The sequence below is a fragment of the Rhipicephalus microplus genome, chromosome X, assembly GCF_043290135.1.
Source record: "Rhipicephalus microplus isolate Deutch F79 chromosome X, USDA_Rmic, whole genome shotgun sequence".
NCBI lineage: Eukaryota > Metazoa > Arthropoda > Arachnida > Ixodida > Ixodidae > Rhipicephalus > Rhipicephalus microplus.
In genome coordinates this window covers 390,708,490-390,730,062 of record NC_134710.1, presented here as the reverse complement: position 1 = coordinate 390,730,062, position 21,573 = coordinate 390,708,490, and the positions used below count along the sequence as shown (strand labels likewise).

Genomic DNA, 21,573 nt, shown 5'->3' with positions numbered 1-21,573 from the left:
GACCTTGGGCCTCTTATTGGGGCGTACATAGTCTGTTGATCCATTTTCATTGTCGAGCAGTCAGACAATGAATGCTTCTTTGAATTCAAGAGCTGGGGCTGCACGAATGTCTGCATATGCCTTTTGCTTCCGGCCTGCACAGTGCTTTGAGCCTTTGCCTCATATTGTTGATGATTACAGTTTTAGGAGTTTGCTGCATTGACTTGTAGCATTGTCTTGGTTCAACAACTAAAAAAGCCTTTATGCTAGTACCTGGGCTCCTCGTTTCTTGGCACCATGTGCATGTTTTATAATGCCTTATTTATGCCTGCTGTGTCACTCGATTGTCTTTGCAATGTTTTGAGACGCTTTAACTATTCTTTGAGCTAGTCCATTCAATTATGTGCACATGGAATGAAATGTTTGGTATTAAATCCCATTTTTTTGAGCTGTTTGAATTTCTTTGCTGAAAAAAAAGGGCCATTGTTGGACTTGAGCAACCTCATGCACCATGTTTTGCAATTGAGTGTTTAAGTGATTTTGTGACATGTGCTGATGTTCCCCTTATTAGTGACATGTTCTGAACTAAAGCAAAGCTTCTCTCGGAGTGATCACATGTTTTTTTTATTGTACCTGACGTACCACTGGCTTTGTGATTGCTGAAGGATACATTTTATATGGCGCATTTATCTGAAACTTCTTTTGAAGGAATAATATATATGTTTTTTTTTTCATTTTAGCTGATGAAACATTACGGCTGTGTTTGAGGTTTACACTAGGTATGGTGTTATGAACAAATTTAGCGCCATCTTGGAGTGACCGCATGGATGTTTTGTCATTATACTTGATGTACCATTAGCTTTGTGATTACCAAAGTGTGTGTCTGTGCCACATATTTCATTTTCAAACTGTAATATTATATTTTTTGAGCAGCTTTCTCTCATGCTATGATTGCTGTATTTGGAAACACTGCATGCAGTAAATGTCCGGCATAACATTTTTTTTCTTAAAGTGAGTTACGAGTGCACTAGGCTAATCATAAATAATAGTGCATATCACAAGATTAAAATTTTAGCTGCATAATAGGTGCTTTTGACAAATTTGAAACTTATGTTACAGTTTCCATAGATTATAATATGCTGTTTCATGCATGTGTCTGTGATTTTGTGCTTATTTTAGAGCATCTTAATTCCAGGTTAGTTACGAATTTGTAAAATGAACATCTTAATAAAAAACTTCAAGTTTAATAGCACCCTTAATTGTTAAATGTATGATTTCTACATTTACTGGTAGCATATTGTTTTGGTTAAACAATAAAAAAAGCCTTTATGGTGGTGACTTGAGCTCTTTTTTCTCAACACAATGTGTCTGTTTCATATAATGCCTTATTTATATCTGCTCTGTAATTCACTCACTTTTTCTTGCACTGTTTTGTGACACTTGAACTGCTCTTTGAGCTAATTATTCCATTCAGTATATATAATGCACTCATTATATGCCCATGTACAAGCCAAAAATGCACGAATATATCTAGTCAATGTGGCATTTGATTACTGAATAAAACTGTTATGTAGGCAATGCATACAGAGTTTATTGTAATAGAATATATTACATTGGGCATATAAATGCGTCATGTTGCCAACAGATAAGCTCTAAATTGTGTGATTGCCCTCTATTTATGTATTCAGTTTTATTGCTACAGAACTGTAATATTGCTTTTATTATGAATCTCACTTCCACATGCCAATTTGCATGTCTAATTGCTTATATGGAGATAATACATAATTAGCAAAATATTACACAGCCCTGATCATTCAGATTGAGTTGTGTAAAGTTTCCAATTACCCATTGGTTTATATATATATATATATATATATATATATATATATATATATATATATATATATATATATATATATATACCAAACAACATGCAAAAGGGTGCTCACTTGTGTTCTTATTACTTCATATGTATATGCCACAAAATATAAATAATGATTAATAATATTTTGAATAATGATTGATATAAGGGTGTAAACTTCTCACGTTTCCGCTTCTGAAAGTATATGCAGTGCGCACTTACAGTTATATCGTGACAGCTGACAGATATGTCTATACTGGTTTTTTTAAAATGAAACCTGCATGGATATCATAATACTTGTGTACCAGAGTAGACGTTCAAAAGTTGAATTTCAACAGCTGCATTGCTTTAATCACATGTTTTCCTATAATCAATTGAGGTCGAATTTGACCACGATGGATCGATATAAGTCATCGGGTTGCCTGTATAGCTTGAGATCATGCATTGTTTACATGTCGCTAGAGAGGCGACATGTAAATCTCGAAGTGTGTTTAGTTAACGCCCGTGCCAATTGAGACAGGGTCCGTCAGAATGGGACGTGATGCACACGTCTACTGCGTTGCATGATTGGTCGAACAGGGCAGAATGACGTTACGCAAGTAAAGCGCGAGCGCACAGAGAGAAAGGAGACCGGCGTTTGCTGGTGCACCTCGCCAGCCACCTGACACCGTGGGACGAAGAGATCGACGTATAAACATGAGCATCCGACTATAAAGGCTTTCACACTAATAACACAAATTACCAGCTGCAACACACCTTCAGGACCAACTCTCGCTATTCGAGACTCCCTTAAATCATAAAAATGAGTGCCCATCATTAGGGGGCATATTTTTGAAAGCGGTAATTCTACGTGTAGCAAGTATGTAGATCATATTGGGACAATATGAATCACATTCGAAGCACATGTGAAGCGTATAAAACACTGAACTGTCACGCTTGCGAAAGGAGGATGTGTTGCAAGCATTCTAGTGCGTTTTTAGGCACAATGTAAAAAAAATGCAGAGTAGAACATTACTTATGACGGCTTTATTGAATTTTCTCCCCACCAATAAAAAAAGGACTTTTGTGGGACATGAAGCAAGTTTACATGGACAACTGTACACAGCAGAAAAATTCAAATTTTGCTAAATTTTGATGCCGAACACGCGTGTTCAGGTGATTGTTTTCTGAGGCTATTCGAGATGATTCCGAGCGATTTGAAACACGTGAGGCACTCTTTTTATTCGTTCTTCAGCTGCCGTATTAGGCGATGGTTCATGTCGGCATGGCTCAATGCTCTCCCATAGTTGAGTACGAAGTACTCAAAATCGTTAAACGTGTTTTTCTAAACAGATATGGCCTCATCAAGTGTCAGGCCCACGCGACGGCTTTATGCCCTCCTATAGTAGAATCCTAAGTACTCTAAATCACTCACCACTTTTTCTAAACACACGCAGAATAAGTGCCCCCTTGCCTGCCGGCGTTGAAGGGTGCTGTGACTGCGTACTGCTATCCACAGAAGAGTAAATCCTACTCTAAGCAGGCGAACATTGTTTTGTAAACGCAGCAGTGACGCCAACCTAAAGATCTATCCCAAAACCTAGGAATTTTCTAGCAGCTGGAGGGATTCGGCATGCTTCTTATTAATTCTCGTGAGTTCGGTAAGGCTCTGTATATGTCAGATTACTCGGGCTGATTAACGGCAACACTTAGTAATCAGGCATTTATAACTAGAAAACGTGTAATAAACGATAACTTTGGCTATTTCGTTATTTTACTAATTAAGAGTCTCGGTGTTCTGCTGAACCGACTGAAAGGTATAACATTTTTGTAACGCGCGATTACTATATTCTGAGTACTGGGAGAAATGAAACTCTGTCTTCGTGAAGGCTAAGCATTCACGCGAAAAAAGTCCTTATTGATTGCTGCTCTGTGAAACAAACAAAATTTTTGTTTTTAGTGCTCATAAAGACATGCCAAGTTTACGCTGAGTGGGTGTCTTGACTCGAGTGATATATCCATGTGAAATAACTTAACCAGGAGGCTTCCAGAGGAAAATAACAAAAATAGAACTGCAGATCAGGTAAAGTGCTACGGGTTCAATATCGTGAAAGTGGCGTGATAAATAAAGACAAGAAGACCGTTCGCGTGTTTTGATCTTTCCATCGTGCCCATTACATGCGAGCAAAAAGTGACAAAATTATCTGGCTATACGGGGACATATTCAAAAGTGCACATGAAAGGCGTAGCCATCAGCTTTTTAAAGAGGGCACACGCATGCCTACTCAAAGTCATGCGACAGATATAACAAACGCGGAAGCTATATAAAAAAAAAAGGCGGCCACATCTCCCTGCGGGGGAAACCTCCAATAAATGCGTCGCAGAGTGTAATGGGTGGGGGGGGGATCGCGTAAATGTTGCGTAATTGGGTATAGTTTGGGAATGCTCCATTGTTATTTCGTCGTTTATATTCTTATTTTTTTGCATGAAGGAGAAGCGTTTCTTTCAGCGAGTGGTCGGACGCTTACATTGCGTTGTGCCTCACTAGTGATTAAAGGTACTGTTACTTTGATCGCATCTACTCGGGTCAAGGAAAGCGTCAAGTCAAGCGAAAGCCAAGTACAGACGCCTTTGACTTAATTCTGAAGGCACGATCCAGTGCCTCGTATACGCGGTGGCCCGGTGAAGCTTGGGCAGCGTGAGCAGCCGGTTTTTTACTAGCAGACGCTGCATGGATCAGCCTTGCCAGGCGAGAGAGGGGGAGTGACTGTTGGCACGAGACGCGAGAATGCGGCACGAGACGCGAGAATGCGGCACGAGACGCGAGCAAGCGCAGTTGGTCAGCGTTTTTAGATATGGTCATATGGGTAAGCGCGCGTGGTCGCAGCAGCAAGGAACGACTCCCTGCCGTTTCCCGCGCAATGGCGGCGCTGCTGTCGCTTTGGGATTTAAGAGGGAACGTCGTCTGCTACCCCTGAATGCGAAACAGTGGGAAATTCGTTTCCAAATACGCGGATTGTCGCTAAAGCAGCTCAATGCTCAGTGGTGTGGCCAGCGGGTGGCGCACCGGGGCTGAGCCGTCCTAACCTCCCCCACCCCTTAATTTTTTTTCTGCTATTGTTTACGGAGCAAAAAGTGACAATACCACATTTGTATGTGAGGCACCCTCTTTTGATCAAATTGTTTACGGAGCAAAAAGTGACAATATCACATTTGTATGTGAGGCACCCTCTTTTGATCAAAATGGTGCTCCAACTTCCCCAAAACAATTCTGCCTACGTCTCTGCAAAAAATAAGGTTTATCTGCGCCTTCACGTTGTGAAGAATTCTGAAGAGCCAGTCCGTTGTAATTACACATCGCATTCATTGCATGTAAGAATAAATTTAGAAATGGCTGTGCGTTTTCTTTTTGAACCGCTAATAAAAAATAGACAGGCCACACGTGCAGTCTTGTGCAATAAGTTCCACAATCCTGCAGTGTTTTATATCAGTGCGCTTGCACGCCTCACAACAAGAGCATGAGAATGAAGCAGGTTGGCGCCTTGGGAACAGAAGAGGACGAACCAACAAAGAAACCACAACGCATGAAGCCAAGGACCAAGAAACGCACTTCTCAAGCGAGAACGCGGTCAGTAATAGGTGGAGGAAGGGACAGAGAGCAAGACAAATTGTGGCTGCGAGCAGGATGCCCCGTCTGCCGAAGGAAGATTGCAAGATAATTGTGCGCCCACGTGACGGCTTCAAGGTCACTGACTACGGGATCAATCGTCTAGAATGCTGCGTCGCCAACGCCGCTAAAATACCCAGGAATGAATCGGAAGAAGACACGGTATGTGCCAACTATAAAGAGAACATTCTAGTGGTCAGCACACCATCAGAGAAGCGCGCCGAAAAATACAGAACCATCGCTCAACTGAAGATTGGGGACAAAGAATTCGAAGCCAATGCGTACAAGTCAGCTCCGGAAGATACATCTAAAGGGGTGATCCGAGGAGTAATGCAGGACGTGTCTCCAAGAGAGATCGTGGAAATGCTGGTAACCCCGAGAAATCCGACAGTCCTCATGGCCAAGAGGATGGGAAACACCACGAACGTCATCGTCCTCTTCGATGGGCATCGCGTTCCAAGTTATGTGAGCTACGGAAGAGCACTGGTCAAGTGCTCACTATACTGCAAGAAAATAGACGTGTGCTACCAGTGTGGACGCCTTGGTCACAGAGCTGACGTCTGCCCGAGCCCGAATAGCAGAATATGCAGAGGGTGTGGCACTGAGAACCCACCGCAGGAGCACAAGTGCGAAATGAAGTGCCAGCTGTGTGGCAAAGACCACCCGACGGCAGATCGCCATTGAAAGGCCAGATTTAAGGTACCGTACCTAGTGAAACGACGCCGCTGGGAACCAGCCCGACGGGAGGAAGAAGAAGCACTTTACTACGAGACGGAAGCGAAAGCACTTCACAGGCAAAGATGGGGCGACTCAGGTCAACGATCGGAACATCGGACGCGGGAGGCATCCAGACCAGAAGCCTTCACCAAGCTTCAAGCAGAAAACAAAAACCGCTCTACGTTTACTACCACCACATCTATGTCGAGATCTAGATCGAGGTCCAGATCGAGGTCCAGATCGAGGTCTAGACCCAAGACCGGCAATACCAGGTCTTCCCGATCAAAGGAGGGAGGAGGATCCCAAAGCTCAAAAGGACCGAGCGGCGTCCGTGGCACCGCGGGACCCTTCCAGGTGAGCTGGGCTGATGTAGCTTCCGGGGCGCGCGCGGAGGCAGAGGCTGCTTTTCAATGTAGGATTAAGGCGCTGGAGAACAAATTGGCGCAGATCAGGCAGAACATTGTTGCATTTATGAATGAGATTAGAAAACTCAGGGAAGAAAATGATTTGCTGAAAAACGGAGGGAAACCTCACAAGTTATAATGGAGGAAAAAGGCGCAGCAATGGAGGAAGAGGTAGCAGCCCTCACCCCTGTTAAACGTAAACCAGAGAACGCTCCGATTAAAAGCGTGGTAAAGAAACCAAAAGCAGTTGCGACGCCACAAGAAAGACAGGAGGAATTCGCAAACACAATGAAAGCCGAAATGGAACAAATTGAAAGAAAATTGCAAACTAAGCTCAAACAACAAGAAGTTAGATTTGAGGCAAACATAGAGGCCAAAATCGGGGAGCTAGGCAAGACGATATTGCAGAAAGTGCAGCAAATGGTGGCTGATTTCGACGCCAAGCTAGCAATATGGGGATCGCAGTCAAGTGGTGGAGGCCCAGTTAAGACGTCTTTTAAACCGTACGCTAGGACTTCGGTGCCCACCGAGGGATCAGAGAGCCTGTAACGCCGCCATGGACATACAAAAAAGCTACACGATTTGGCAATGAAATTGTCGAGGATATAATCGAAAACGATACATTTTGCAACAACATCTTAAAGACACCAGCACCCCGGATGTTATAATGGTGCAAGAAACGCACGGGCTGGTCAAACTGTCGGGATATAAGTCATTCGGCAGTGCTGATGGGGAAACAAAGGTGTTAGCAACGTTGGTTAAGCGAAATCACGCGGTGGTGCAACATGACACGGAAATCAAGGCAATAAATCGCATTCTCCTCGAACTCATACCCACGCGAAAAACAGAGGACAGTCTTTTTGTATTGAATATTTACAGCAGTCCTTAATGCAGAAAGCACAAATTCCGCACGCTGTTTCGAAAAACCCTCGCTATAATGGGAAACCGGGCGCTAGTGATTGGAGGAGATTTCAACGCCCCACACGGTGCATGGGGATATAGGATCGAAACCCAGAAAGGCAGGAACTTGTGGTTGGACGCACAGGAGGAGTGCCTGACGCTCGTGACCGATCCATCCATTCCTACAAGAACAGGTGCAAGCGTTTGCGCGGATACCACGCCAGATTTGACGTTCACCAAAAATATACTGGACACGCAATGGACCAATACGCAACATGATTTGGGAAGCGATCATTTTATACTTGAAATAACGGTGAGGGCAGGGCCGCGGAAGGCAAAAGGCAGACAACTTAAACTTGTCGATTGGAACAAGTTCCGAAACATCAGAGAGGAGCCCGACGAAATGATACGGAGTATTGAGGAATGGACCGAAATGTTAAAACGAGACGTGGAGGACGCTACGCAAACGGTGCCAACGGAGGCGCAGCTAGAGTATGTAGACAATAAGCTTCTCCACATGTGGGAAGCTAAGAAAGGTTTACAACGGAGGTGAAAAAACCAAAGGCACAACTGGACACTTCGTAGAAAGATAGCTAAATTGAATAGGGATATAGAGCAATACGCCCAGCAGCTGTGCAGACAACAGTGGGAGGAAAAGTGCAACGACATGGACAACCAGATAGGAATGGCGAAAACGTGGACCATCCTTAGACATTTGTTAAATCCGGACGGAAACAAGTTGGCAGAAAGGCACAATATTATTCGGTTGATACAAAGATATCAAGGTACAGAGCAGGATTTCCTGAATGAAATCAAGAAAACATACATCTCTCAAGCGCTTCCCGTTACACACCCTGATTACACAGGGCTGGCAAATGATGATTTAGACAACGAGTTCGGGGAGGCAGAAGTGAGGGCCGTCTTGCAAAAACTCAATACTAGATCAGCACCTGGACCAGATGGCATAACTAACAAAACGCTACGCAATTTGGATGACGAGTCCATAACTAAGGTAACTGAATTCATTAACAAATCATGGAAGGCAGGACAGACTCTGCAACAATGGAAGACGGCAAAAATCGTGTTAATACCCAAGCCAGGCAAGCGAGTGCAGATTGCGGACTTGAGACCCATATCTCTCACATCTTGCGTGGGGAAACTCATGGAGCACGTGATTCTGAAGAGGATAACTACCTATCTCGAGGACCGGGATGCGCTTCCACCCACAATGATAGGGTTCAGGAGGAACCTCTCAACACAAGACGCAATGTTACAGTTAAAACATCAGATTATAGATAATCCGGGAACAACGACAAAGGTCATTCTAGGGTTAGACCTCAAGAAGGCCTTTGATAATGTAACCCATGCAGCAGTGCTAAAAAGGGTAAACGATCTAGATCTGGGACAACGGACGTACAATTACATGCGTAATTTCCTGATGGGAAGGAAGGCAAAGATCATGATAGGGGACCTAGTTTCAGAGGAAATTGAGATGGGCAGTGCAGGTACACCGCAAGGCTCGGTATTATCACCTATGTTATTCAATCTGGCTCTAATTGGACTGCCAACCAAACTCCAAGCAATCGAAGGACTGAATCATACTATATATGCAGACGACATCACCCTATGGGTGAGAAGTGGTAGTGATGGCGAAATAGAGGAAACGCTTCAAACAGCAGTCGAAACGGTCGAGCGGTATCTGGAAGGTACTGGGCTAGCCTGCTCTGCGGAATAATCAGAGCTGTTGCTGTACAGACCTACTCGTAGAGGTCGCAAACCAGGCAACTGCCTGCAAGGTCTTGCTCATAGAGAAGAAATACAGTTAAGAACAGCCGATGGAAAAACCATACCCATTGTCGACAGGATCAGGGTACTGGGTCTGCTCATCGAAGCCAAGGGCAACAATGGAGAAATCCTCAGGCGACTGGATGCAAAGGTAGCCCAAATAATGAGACTCATAAAAAAGATAGCAACTAAGCACAGTGGCATGAGGAAGGAAAACACGATAAGGTTGATAGAGGCGTTCGTAATAAGTAGAATAGTATATGTAGCGCCATACTTAAAATGGCAAGTCGCGGAAAAGATCAAGCTAGACTGTCTCATTCGAAAAATATTCAAACTAGCTATAGGGCTACCGATTAGCACAAGCACCGACAAACTGTTACAGCTAGGCCTGCACAATACAATAGATGAGCTTATTGAGGCGCAGCGTACGGCGCAATATGAACGTCTCTCTAAGACACGAGCAGGAAGACATATTCTAGAGCGACTAGGCATAACGTATCACACGCAACACGGCGTTAAGGTAGACATTCCAAAAGAGACCAGGGAAACAATGATGATACCAACCTTGCCAAAAAACATGCACCCCAAACACAATAAAGCTAGATGAGAGACAACAGCAAAACAAATACAAAAAAGTTCGGTAATGACAAGGACGCAGTTTTCGTAGACGCTGCTCGATACAAGCGCAAACGGGGGTTTACCGCAGCCGTAATCGATAGCAACAAACGCTGTACGACATGCGCAACGATACGCACCACAAGTACCGAGACAGCGGAAGAGGTAGCCATAGCGCTCGCTGTAGCTCAGACAAACGCAACCGTGATAGTCAGTGACTCTCAAACGGCAGTGAGAAACTTTGCCAACGGCCGCATCTCCCCGGAGGCTCTACGTATTCTCAAAGGAGGGTGTCGAACATGCCCCAGAAATACATATATTATATGGACACCTGCTCATGAAATCGCGGGGGACAGCAACAACGGGGCTGTACATGACGCAGCTCGAGGGCTCACCGACCGAGCTGCCCTCTCAAGTGCCGCCCCAACCTCCTCCGGTGATTACGGCGTGGCAGACGAGTGGGAGTGGGAAGACAGAATGACATGATACAATGAAATTACAAAACATTATAGATTACAGAGGGGCATATTCCCGCCCCCTAACCCAAAATTAACAAAAAGACAGTCTGTCGAATGGCGGCAGTTACAAACTAGGACATATCCGAATCCTGCACTATCGCACATTATATATCCTCATATATACAAAACGAACAGGTGCAAGCGTTGCGACTCCAGAGCCACTCTGGAGCATATGTTATGGGAATGTAGAGGAATTAGTACTCATAACAAGTATGCGGCCTCTGCTGACAGCCTTCGCGCGCGCTGGGAAGCCGCAATGCTCAGTTCCGTCCTCGAAGACCAAATGTGGGCCGTCCAGCGGGCCTAGGAAGCCGCCAGGATTCAAAAACTCCTGGCCGTAACCTAGGCGGGGCCAATCGCCCATCCCATCTATTCGCCGGACTCTGAATAAAGTTCTTTCCTCCTCCTCCTCTATGCCATAATTTTCAAGAATCGTAAAACTCAATGTCTACCCTTCTTATGGGCTTGCTTTGTGACGGGTATTCACTCGTTTTTTCGGTATAGCCTCTCCCAAATATTGAACTGGATTCCTCGTCCTCATAGAATCTGCCGTACCTAGCTGTTAAAACTTGAAATGTCTTACGAAGCCAGTTTTAACATTACAAGTAAATTGTAGTAGTTTGATTAAAAGATAAATTGTATTATATATATTATTTTGAAATATGTTTTTACAGGACAGATTACAATATAAGTGAATCCGACAAAATATCCGAAATGTTTAACCTCACTATACCAACAACGGAGGCTTATGGGCATGACACAAGGACAGCGTAGCCTGAAAGGTACGATTATTTTAAACAGTTCTGTTCGCTTTGCTCCCTTAAGCTTTGTTGCGTCCCATGAGAGAATAAACTTTTTCTAAACAGGTGAACTGCTATTGTAAATACAGTTCACCTATTATTCGGGACGGCTCAGTGCTCTCCCATAGTTGAGTACCAAGTACTCAAAATCGTGAAACACGTTTTCTAAAGACAAAGAATAGAATTGTGAACTCTATATCCTGTGCTATTGTTAGGAATCAATACATTGCCTCCACGCGTACGCCTGGCAGCAAGGATAGAGTTGACGATTAGTTAATTAGAAGCTTCTATGCGTCGCATAAAGGCAACACCCAATTTATTGGCCTTAAGCTTGAGAACGCAGGCATGCCAGCCGCCGCACAGTGATAGTGCTATATGTTAATAACTTTGGACAATATTTGTTTGCTAATAGGTAACCGCAACTTGCTACAGTAGCTTATTGGCCGCGAGATCGATCCAGAAGTCGTAACACTATCGCGGTGACAGTATGATTACGCGACGCATCTGCAAATTCACACAACAGTGCATCGTTTTGAGCTGATTGTCGGCGAATGAAAGGCGCTGAGGGAAACATACTGTTGATATTACGCTCTGCATCGCCGTATAGATGCACGACGCCGATCCAACGCCACTATTACAAGTGCTAAAAACGCAATCTGCCCACGAAATGGATTCTCGCCACGAGTCACGCTGTGCGCTTTAGCTCTGACTGACGTTTTTTTTTTGTCACTGTTATTTTATTTTTGCGTGTGTTCCGGCTACTTCGCACTGTTTAGCGTGACTGAACTAAATTTACTCGCTCATCTTTACGCTCCTTTACCCCCACCCCACCCACCCCGCCAAAAAAAAACAAAAAAAAAAACAGGGCGGCTCCACAGCTGTGAAATCCGAGGAAGTCGTCACACGGACACCCAGGGATTCCCGATCTCTGTGTTCCCCGAGCTCCATTTACCGAAGCGTCAATGATGTTTGTGTAAGCATGTAGAGTGTCCCCTGCACGAGTAGAACCTTGATGGCCAGGACGATATAGTGCGAGAACAAAACGACGACACAGAGACAAGAAGGACACGAAGGACTTGTCTCTGTGTCGTCGTTTTGTTCTCGCGCTATAACTATCGTCATGCCATACCAACTAGCCGAAGCTCCCACACTTCTATGTTGGGCAGATTCACATTCTCAGTGTGCGACAAACATGCGTCACTTTCGGCAGCGCTTTATCGGCTTCCAGCTCGTCTCGGCCGTGGCGATACGCGTTGGGTAGGAGCACTGGTCTCACTCGGCGTGGTGGTGGCGCCCTCTCTCGCAGCCCACTAAAACCAGCCCTACACTGTAAGCTGAAAGTATCCAAGTTTGGGGTTTTTGCGGCTCATGACCTCTGAAAACTCTCTCGCGTTTAAAATTACTACCTGGTGTTGGAGTAAAAGATGGTACATGACATAGTTTTACCACTACCTTTGATGCACGTAGTAAAAGGAGTTCAAAATCCAGTATTACCACGTAGAGAGTTTTCTATCACGTGATTTTTAAGCTGCGTTTCCGAGTTTATTATCATGTGACTGCAAGGTGCAGCTGCTTCGGCGGCTTTTGCCCCATACCCCCCCCCCCCCCCCACCCCCACACCTCTTTTTAGTGATATAGTGACGCTCTCAGTGAATCCTGAAGGTACGCGAGGACCACAGATGTTTTTTTTTTTTTTGTCATGGTCGTGCCTCATGACTGACCTCGAGTCAACGCACTTTTACTGGAACTGGGGGCAGCATAAGCACAACGAGCGATGAGAGCTTTCTGTGAACGAAAAAAAAGGAGGAGGTTGAGAGGGGGCTTCAAAAAAAAAAAAAAAAAGAAAACCTGCCGTGGAAAGTTGTCCCGCATATTTTCGCAAATTGTTGCCTTCTGCTGAGCGGTGGCCCTGGAGACAGATAGTGCAAGAAGCTCGGGATCTGTGTGTCTGGTTGGGCGGATGGATGTCACGTGTTTTCTACATCATCGAACGTCCATGCGCTACCGAGCGCCTCCGAACCTGCACGTCGCGCATATCTCGCTTCCGTGCCGAAATGCGAAGATCTACCAGTGCTAACAAAATCAATCTGGTCTCATCGTCCGTGGTTGCTTCCTGGAGAAGCGATAAGCAAAACGCTTCACTATGTAGTCGGCACCGAGCCGCCGCCGCCATTGACCAGTGGGAGTGTGTCACCGGAGCAGGTGAAAGAAGCATGGCATACATTTTGTTCCACAGAAAACGATGTCTGCTGGAGTATAGTGCTGCCCTCATTGCCTGCCTCATGCACCAACTGTTCTCAAACATGTAGTACGGAGCCGATAAGAGGCAGACGGAATCAATAAGCGGCTGCCGGTGAGAACGAAGAAAACCCGGACGGTGGTTTTTCGTTGGAAGTATGCATACACCGCCCCGTCCCCGTAAGATAGCGGTCACGTGTCCATTTGTGTCTGAAATGACGACGAAATTCGCGCACAATATGTATTCTGTGATCGCCAGCTGTGTTTCATAGCCGTGCTCCTCGAAAAGGCCTAGTACCCCGTTAGTAAGCAGCTTGTATGCAGGCGTGCACCGCTCTTCTACGCCTGATGTCACGAATACACGTTGCTACTGTGTTAGTGCATGGTCGCTCAATGAAAATCATTGAGCTGCCATGGTTTGTGTGTACTTAGGTATATTTTATGGACTTGTGCATCAGCAGTGCTAACACGTGTGGGGCCAGGAGTCCGGTGTGCTAAGTAATTATTGGATAATCAAAAAGGTGGGATCGGGTAGATTTATATATAAAACGTCAGTGGGACACACAGCGGCCTGCAGCCCATCTCATGTTTACGTTTGTAACTTTAATCGTTGTTGTAAGTCGATGCAAAAAAAAAAAAAAAAAAAAAGAGCTCTCCTACCGGTACTACACGGCCGGCCAAGAAGTCGTGCCTATATATACCGGATTGTCAAAGTGAAACTTCGAAGTGTGGCAGCTTTGGCTAGTTGCTATGGCATGACGATAGTTATGCACCCTGCTTTTTCGTGTCCTCCTTCTCTCTGCGTTGTCGTATTGTTCTTGCGCTATAACTATCGTCATGTCATACCAACTAGCCCGACCTGCCACACAATTATGTCAAACTGCAGTCGAGTAACGCGTGCAGACTGTTCGAGTGATGTTGTATTCTGCATTTGTTGTGTGTGCGTGTTTGTCTGTATGAGAATCTATGTGTCATCAATTCTGCCATCATTTGATTTCTATACATTTGTCGACTTTTGGCGAATGTATCCATCATCTTTTATTTTTTTTTACCCCCGGAAATAACTCCCAGAATTAACCTCCAAAACTTGTGAAGGCAGTAAAAATTTACGCTGCACAATCACGCTTGCGAAAGGAGAATGTGTTGCAAGCATTCTAGTGTGTTTTTAGGCACAATGTAAAAAAATGCAGAGTAGAACATTACTTATGACAGCTTTATTGAATTTTCTCAACACCAACAAAAAAAGGACTTTTGTGGGACATGATGTAAGTTGACATGGACCACTGTACACAACAGAAAAATTCAAATTTTGCGAAATTTCGATGCCGAACACGCGTGTTCAGGTGAATGTTTTCTGAGGCTATTCGAGATAAATCCGAGCGATTTTAAACACGTGAGGCACTGTTGTTATTCGTTCTCAAGCTGTCGTATTGGGCGAAGATATGGCCTCATCAAGTGTCAGGCCCCCCGGGACGGCTTTATGCCCTCCTATAGTAGAATTATAAGTACCTTAATCGCTCACCACATTTTCTAAACACAGGCAGAGTTAGTGCCCCCTTGCCTGCCGGCGCTGAAGGGTGCTATGACAGCATACTGCTCTCCACAGAGGAGTAGATCCTACTCTAAGCAGTCGAACATTGTTTTGTAAACACAACAGTGACGCCAACCTTACGATCTATCCCAAAACCTAGGAATTTTCTAGCAGCTTCAGGAATTTGGCGTCCTTCTTGTTAAATCTAGGGAGTTTGGTAAGGCTCTGTATATGTCAGATTACCCCGGCTGATTAACGGCAATATTTAGTAATCGCGCGTTTCAACCTAGAAAGTGTGTAAAAACGATAACTCTGGCTATTACATTATTTTACTATTTAAGAGTCTCGGTGTTCTGCTGTACCGACTGAAAGGTATAACATTTTTGTAACGCGCGATTACTATATTCTGAGTACTGGGAGAAATGAAACTCTGTCTTCGTGAAGGCTAAGCATGCACGCGAATAAAGCCCTTATTGATTGCTGCTCTGTGAAGCAAACAAAGTTTTTGTTTTTAGTGCTCATAAACACATGCCAAGTTTAAGCTTTGTGGGTGTCTTTGCTCGAGTGATGTATCCATGTGAAATAACTTAACCAGGAGGCTTGCAGAGGATAATAAGAAAAATAGAACTGCAGATCAGGTAAAGTGCTTCGGGTTCAATATTGTGAAAACAGCGTGATGAATAAAGACAACAAGACCGTTCGCGTGTTTTGATCTTTCTATCGTGCCCATTACATAGAGCAAAAAGTGACAAAGTTATCTGGATAAACGGGGACATATTCAAAAGTGCTCATGAAAGGCGGAGCCATCAGCCTCTTAAAGAGGGCGCACGGACACCTACTCAATATCATGTGGCAGATATAGCAAACGTGGAAACTATAAAAAAAAGGGCGGCTGCATCTCCCTGCGGGGGAAACCTCAAATAAATGCGTCACAGAGTTGAGGGGGGGGGGGATCGCGTGAATGTTGCGTAATTGGGTATGGTTTGGTGGGAGCAGCGATGGGGTAGTGATTAGAGCATCCGCCTCGCATGCAAAAGGTCCGTGGCTCAAATCCCGGTGCCGCGCAGTTACCAACCGGATAAAAAAAAATCCGCGCAGTGAAGGAACTGCATTACGAGGCCTGGCGTGCGGCCTCACCGGTAACCACCGCCGGGAACACACTCCCTCACCAGAGAAGGATTGGCCACCTTGGTGCAGTATCTGGCCACTACCTCCCACATGCATACGTCAAATAATTCACGGCCCTCAGTCCCCAGCAGTTGCGAAGCACCTGACCACGGTGGCGGTCCGATCTGCAACGCAGCAGAGGGTGCTAAGAATCTCTGGATCCGGACAGGCCGCCATTGGAACCTGAACTTGGCAACGTTTAACACTAGAACCTTTATCTAGTGAGGGAAGTCTAGCTGTACTATTAGACGAGCTAGAGGGTGTCAAATGGGATATAATAGTGCTCAGTGAGGTTAGGAGGACAGATGAGGCCTATACGGTGCTACAGAATGGGCACGTCCTTTGCTATCGGGGCTTGGCTGACAGAAGAGAACTGAAAGTGGGGTTCCTAATTCACAGAAATATAGCTGGCAACATAGAGGAATACTATAGCATTAATGAAAGGGTGGTAGGTATCGTAATTAAACTGAATAAGAGATACAAGATGAAGGTGGTACAGGCTTACGCGCCTACATCCAGCCATGATGACGCTTCAGTTGAAAACTGCTATGAAGACGTGGAATCGGCAATGAGTAAGGTAAAAACACGCTATACAATACTGATGGGAGACTTTAATGCAAAGGTAAGGAAGAAGGAGGCTGGAGACCAGGCAGTAGGAGATTATGGCATCGGTACTAGAAACGCCAGAAGAGAGCTACTGGTAGAATTCGCAGAACGCAATAATTTACGAATTTTGAATACTTTCTACCGAAAACGAAGAAATCGCAAGTGGACATGGAGGAGTCTTAATGGCGAAAATAAGAACGAAATAGACTTTATAATGAGTGCACATCCAGGCATCGTGCAGGATGTGGAAGCGGTTGGCAAGTTACGATGCAGTGACCATAGAATGGTACGGTCTCGAATTCGCCTAGATTTGAGGAAGGAACGACAGAAACTGATACGCAAGAAGCCAATCAATAAGCTAGCACTGAGAGGGAAAGCACAGGAATTCAGAGTCTCGCTTCAGAACAGGTACTCGGCTCTTAGTGAGGAAACCAACCATAGCATAGATACAATGAGTGATAATCTGACGAGTATCATTACGGAGTGTGCAGTGGAAGTTGGAGGCAGGGTAGTTAGACAGGACACTGGCAAGCTTTCCCAGGAAACGAAGAATCTCATTAAGAAGCGTCAAATCATGAAAGTCTCAAGTACAACAAACAAAATAGAACTGGCAGAGCTTTCGAAGTTGATTAATAGGCGTAAGGTATCCGATGTAAGAAGGTATAACATGGAGAGAATTGAACACGCTCTGAAAAATGGAGGAAGCGTCAAAGCAGTGAAGAGGAAACTTAGGATAGGCAAAAATCGGATGTATGCACTAAGAGACAAAGAAGGCAAAATAACTGCCAATATGGATAGGATAGTTAAAATAGCGGAGGAGTTTTACAGAGATCTGTACAGTAGCCGGGACAATCACGACATTAATACTATAAGAATTAGCAGTAACCCAGATGACACCCCACCAGTAATGATAGAAGAAGTCAGAAAAGCTTTGGAGAGCATACAAAGAGGTAAAGCTGCTGGTGAGGATCAGGTAACATCAGATCTGCTGAATGATGGAGGACAGATTGTGTTAGAAAAACTAGCCACCCTGTTTACGAGGTGTCTCCTGACGGGAAGAGTACCAGAGTCTTGGAAGAATGCTAACATCATCTTAATACATAAGAAAGGAGATAACAAGGACTTGAAGATTTACAGGCCGATCAGCTTGCTCTCTCTAGTATACAAGCTATTTACAAAGGTAATTGCTAACAGAGTAAAGAAAACATTAGAATTCAATCAAGCAAAGGAACAAGCAGGATTTCGAACAGGCTACTCAACAATTGACCACATTCATACTACCAATCAGGTAATAGAGAAATGCTCAGAATATAACGAACCACTATACATAGCCTTCATAGATTACGAGAAGGCATTTAATTCAGTAGAAATATCAGCTGTCATGCTGACACTGTGGAATCAGGGCGTCGATGAAGTATATATAAACACATTGGAAGAAATCTACAGGGGATCAACTGCTACCATAGTGCTTCATAAAGAAAGCAACAGAATACCAATCAAGAAGGGTGTAAGGCAGGGGGACACAATCTCCTGAATGCTATTTACCACGTGCTTACAGGAGGTTTTCAGAAGCCTAGAATGGGAAATGTTAGGGATAAGAGTTAATGGAGAGTACCTTAGTAACCTGCGCTTCACCGATGACATTGCATTGCTGAGTAACTCAGGGGACGAATTGCAACTCATCATTACGGAGCTAGACAAGGAGAGCAGAAAAGTGGGCCTTAAAATGAATCTGCAGAAAACGAAAGTAATGTATAACACCCTCGGAAAAGAGCAGCGCTTCGAGATAGGTAACAGTGCACTTGAAGTTGTAAAAGACTATGTCTACTTAAGGCAGGTAATAACTGCGAAGCCGAACTACGAGATTAAAGTAACTAGAAAAATAAGAATGGGGTGGAGCACATTTGGCAAGCACTCTCAAATCATGACACGTAGATGCCACTATCCCTCTAGAAGAAGGTATATAACAGCTGCGTCTTGCCGGTGCTTAGCTGTGGAGCAGAAACATGGAGACTTACAAAAAGGGTTCCGCTTAAATTGAGGACGACGGAGCGAGAAATGGAAAGGAAAATGGTAGGCGTAACCTTAAGACTCAAGAAGAGAGTAGAGTGGATTAGGGAACAAACGGGGGTTAAGGATATCAGAGCTGAAATCAAGAAGAAGAAATGGACATAGGCCGGGTATGTAGTGCGTAGGCACGATAACCGCTGGTCGTTAAGGATAACTAACTGGATTCCCAGAGAAGGTGAGCGGGCTAGGGGGAGACAGGTTAGGTGGGCAGATGAGATTAAGAAGTTTACGGGTATAAATTGGCTGCAGCAAGCACAGGACCGGGTTAAGTGGCAGAACATGGGAGAGGCCTTTGTCCTGCAGTGGTCGTAGTAAGCTGATGAAGGTGATGGTAATGAAACTCACGAGCTTGCAAATGATATCAACTTTTCTCAGTTGTGTCAATTATCTGAAGATAAGTACGGGCTATCATCTTATTCCCTTCGATTTCAATGGCAACACCAGCCTTGAAGATCCCGGGCGTATGACGAAGCACTTTTGGGCTGTTCCTGAAAGATGTTTGCCCACCGTGCAAGAAACGAACGAAAAATTGGCGAACTCGGTTGAACAACAAAAAAAGAGAACTATAGAAATCCAACGAAGCTTCAACAAAACTTACGCTCAACTACTAAATATCTAAGAAAGGTAGGTAATAGGGTCACAGTTTTGAAGAAAAAGTGAAAAACGGCAATCAAAAAATGAAAACACAGCTTTCAAAAGGTTCTACAAGCCAAGTTGACTAACTAATGTCCGGCCTTCCTCCAGCACAACAACCGAGGCTGTTGAGCAAAACCTCTTTGAACCCGAATTTCGAAGGCATTCCCTTGACAATTTATTTGTTTAAGGCGTGACGATGTCGGGAGAGGCAGTATGTTCACCCTTGACATCAACCTATAAGCAACAGCAGGGCTCGAAATCTTAAGGCGCCGGCAAGTAAGTAATCAGCCACTCTGTTTTGTTTCTGATTACTTACTAGCAAGAAGTGAGCGCCTTGAAGTGTTCCGTGCGAGACGCAGCCGATGCCGAAAGGCAAAAGCAGATGCCGTGGCTCAGCCATGTCGCTGATTGGCTACACCACTCTCCAGCAACTCTCGGACCCATTCTTCGAGCGGCAAAAAATGGCAGACGCGGACGAAGTAAACAGCCGCGCGTGGCTGCCTGAGAACGTCAAACGGCGAGGCATGGTTGCCGCCAGCGTGAACCGGCTCTAACACAGACTAGTCAAAGAACTGCTTCGCATCTAAAAGACACATTTAAAGGGTCCCTGAAACGGTTTTTTCACATTCCGTTTTTGATTAGACCCATTTTGGAGGAAATGATTGGCACCACAGTTGAATAAAAACACTCATTATTAACGGAGCTACGAGTACTAAAAAAGTACCCTCCTCCTACACTGCGCCCATCACCCTCAACTGCCCTCAACTCTTACTTCGAGCGCTGCGAGCTAAGCTCCACTTTTGCGGCGCCTACGTCACGATGTGGCGTGAGACCACATACGCGTAAATCCCGCTGCCGATCCGGTACCGGCCGTCTGTGCTGCGCGTTCCACAGTTAACCAGATCAGCTGAAAACGATAACGTCAGTAGAGCAGAGCGTGCCACTTGGTTTTTGGGCGATTCAAAACGCGTTTGGCCGAGTCACAGCAATCTCGAGCGATTTGCAGCTTTAAAGCGTTGTAATTAATCCCTTACAAAAATCCTATATATGGACATATATAAATATTGCCATATATGGCCACATCAGGAATTCGGCATATCAAGCCATATATGAATGCTCACTATATATGGCCAGATATGCCCATCCTGATGTCCGCCTATTTGTATGGAATGTATATCAGGCTTTATATAAACACTTCTATATATAGCCATATATAGACGATTTCCATACACATATGAATTCAGCTTGTGGATGCCATAATTAAACAGTTTCACGGATCATTCTACAGCTATAATTATTACTGCCTGATAATTGATGGTGCCCCCAATGGTTCCCAGTGAATTCAGCCTATATATCCATTTGCTCACGTTATAAACTTTGGTGTCGACGGTTTACATGAAGATTGATGAAGGATCAAGTTTAATTAGTCTATTATTTGGTGTATATAACAAAGGTAGATGTATGGCCAGAGTATCTACTCCAGATTTGACGCTCTAGAAAGCTGGGGAACACAACAGTACAATTGTGTGACGTACGTGCACACACAAATCATAATGCTGCAGGTATGATCGAGCCAGCTGTATAATATATATATATATACAAACACACATCTGCCTGTACAGCAGGTGAATTCGCTAAAATATCAGGTGAGTGTAAGATGTTACACAACAGCCACAGCATTTGAACAGAGGCAAGCACTGCAGGGACAGTAGCAGGCAGGATTTAATAATTAGCACAATAAAGCTAAGTTGAATGGCTTATGTGTGCATTGATCCCGAGGGCTGCATGGCGATGCACATATGGCAGCACTACGCATGCACAGGCACGTTCCTCTTTTTATACTTACAAAACTCACAAACACATATTGCTGTAAAAACGACTAGTTTTATTGGAGGACCGCATTTTTTTTTCTTCTGCTCTCAGCTCAGCAAGCTTGGTGGCCATTGAAGGCACCAGGAGTTTTTCTGAGCACTCCCACCCTTTCCCTCTGGCTGTGCTTTTCGTGTACGCTGTAAATACAAAATCAGATTAACATGTACCATGATGTGTACACAAACTCATTAGATAAGCCCCGCAAATAAGTTCTATTTAATTTATTGC

At 44.6% G+C, this 21,573-nt stretch overlaps 1 protein-coding gene and 1 pseudogene across 5 annotated transcripts in view; both read right to left on the bottom strand.

Annotated features, from left to right (window-relative positions):
• The window catches only part of LOC119161800 (uncharacterized), a 104,781-nt gene that overhangs the window by 40,182 nt on the left and 43,026 nt on the right, over nucleotides 1-21,573 (bottom strand). The window lies entirely within an intron of this gene.
• The window catches only part of LOC142776445 (uncharacterized), a 30,863-nt pseudogene continuing 22,160 nt past the window's right edge, over nucleotides 12,871-21,573 (bottom strand).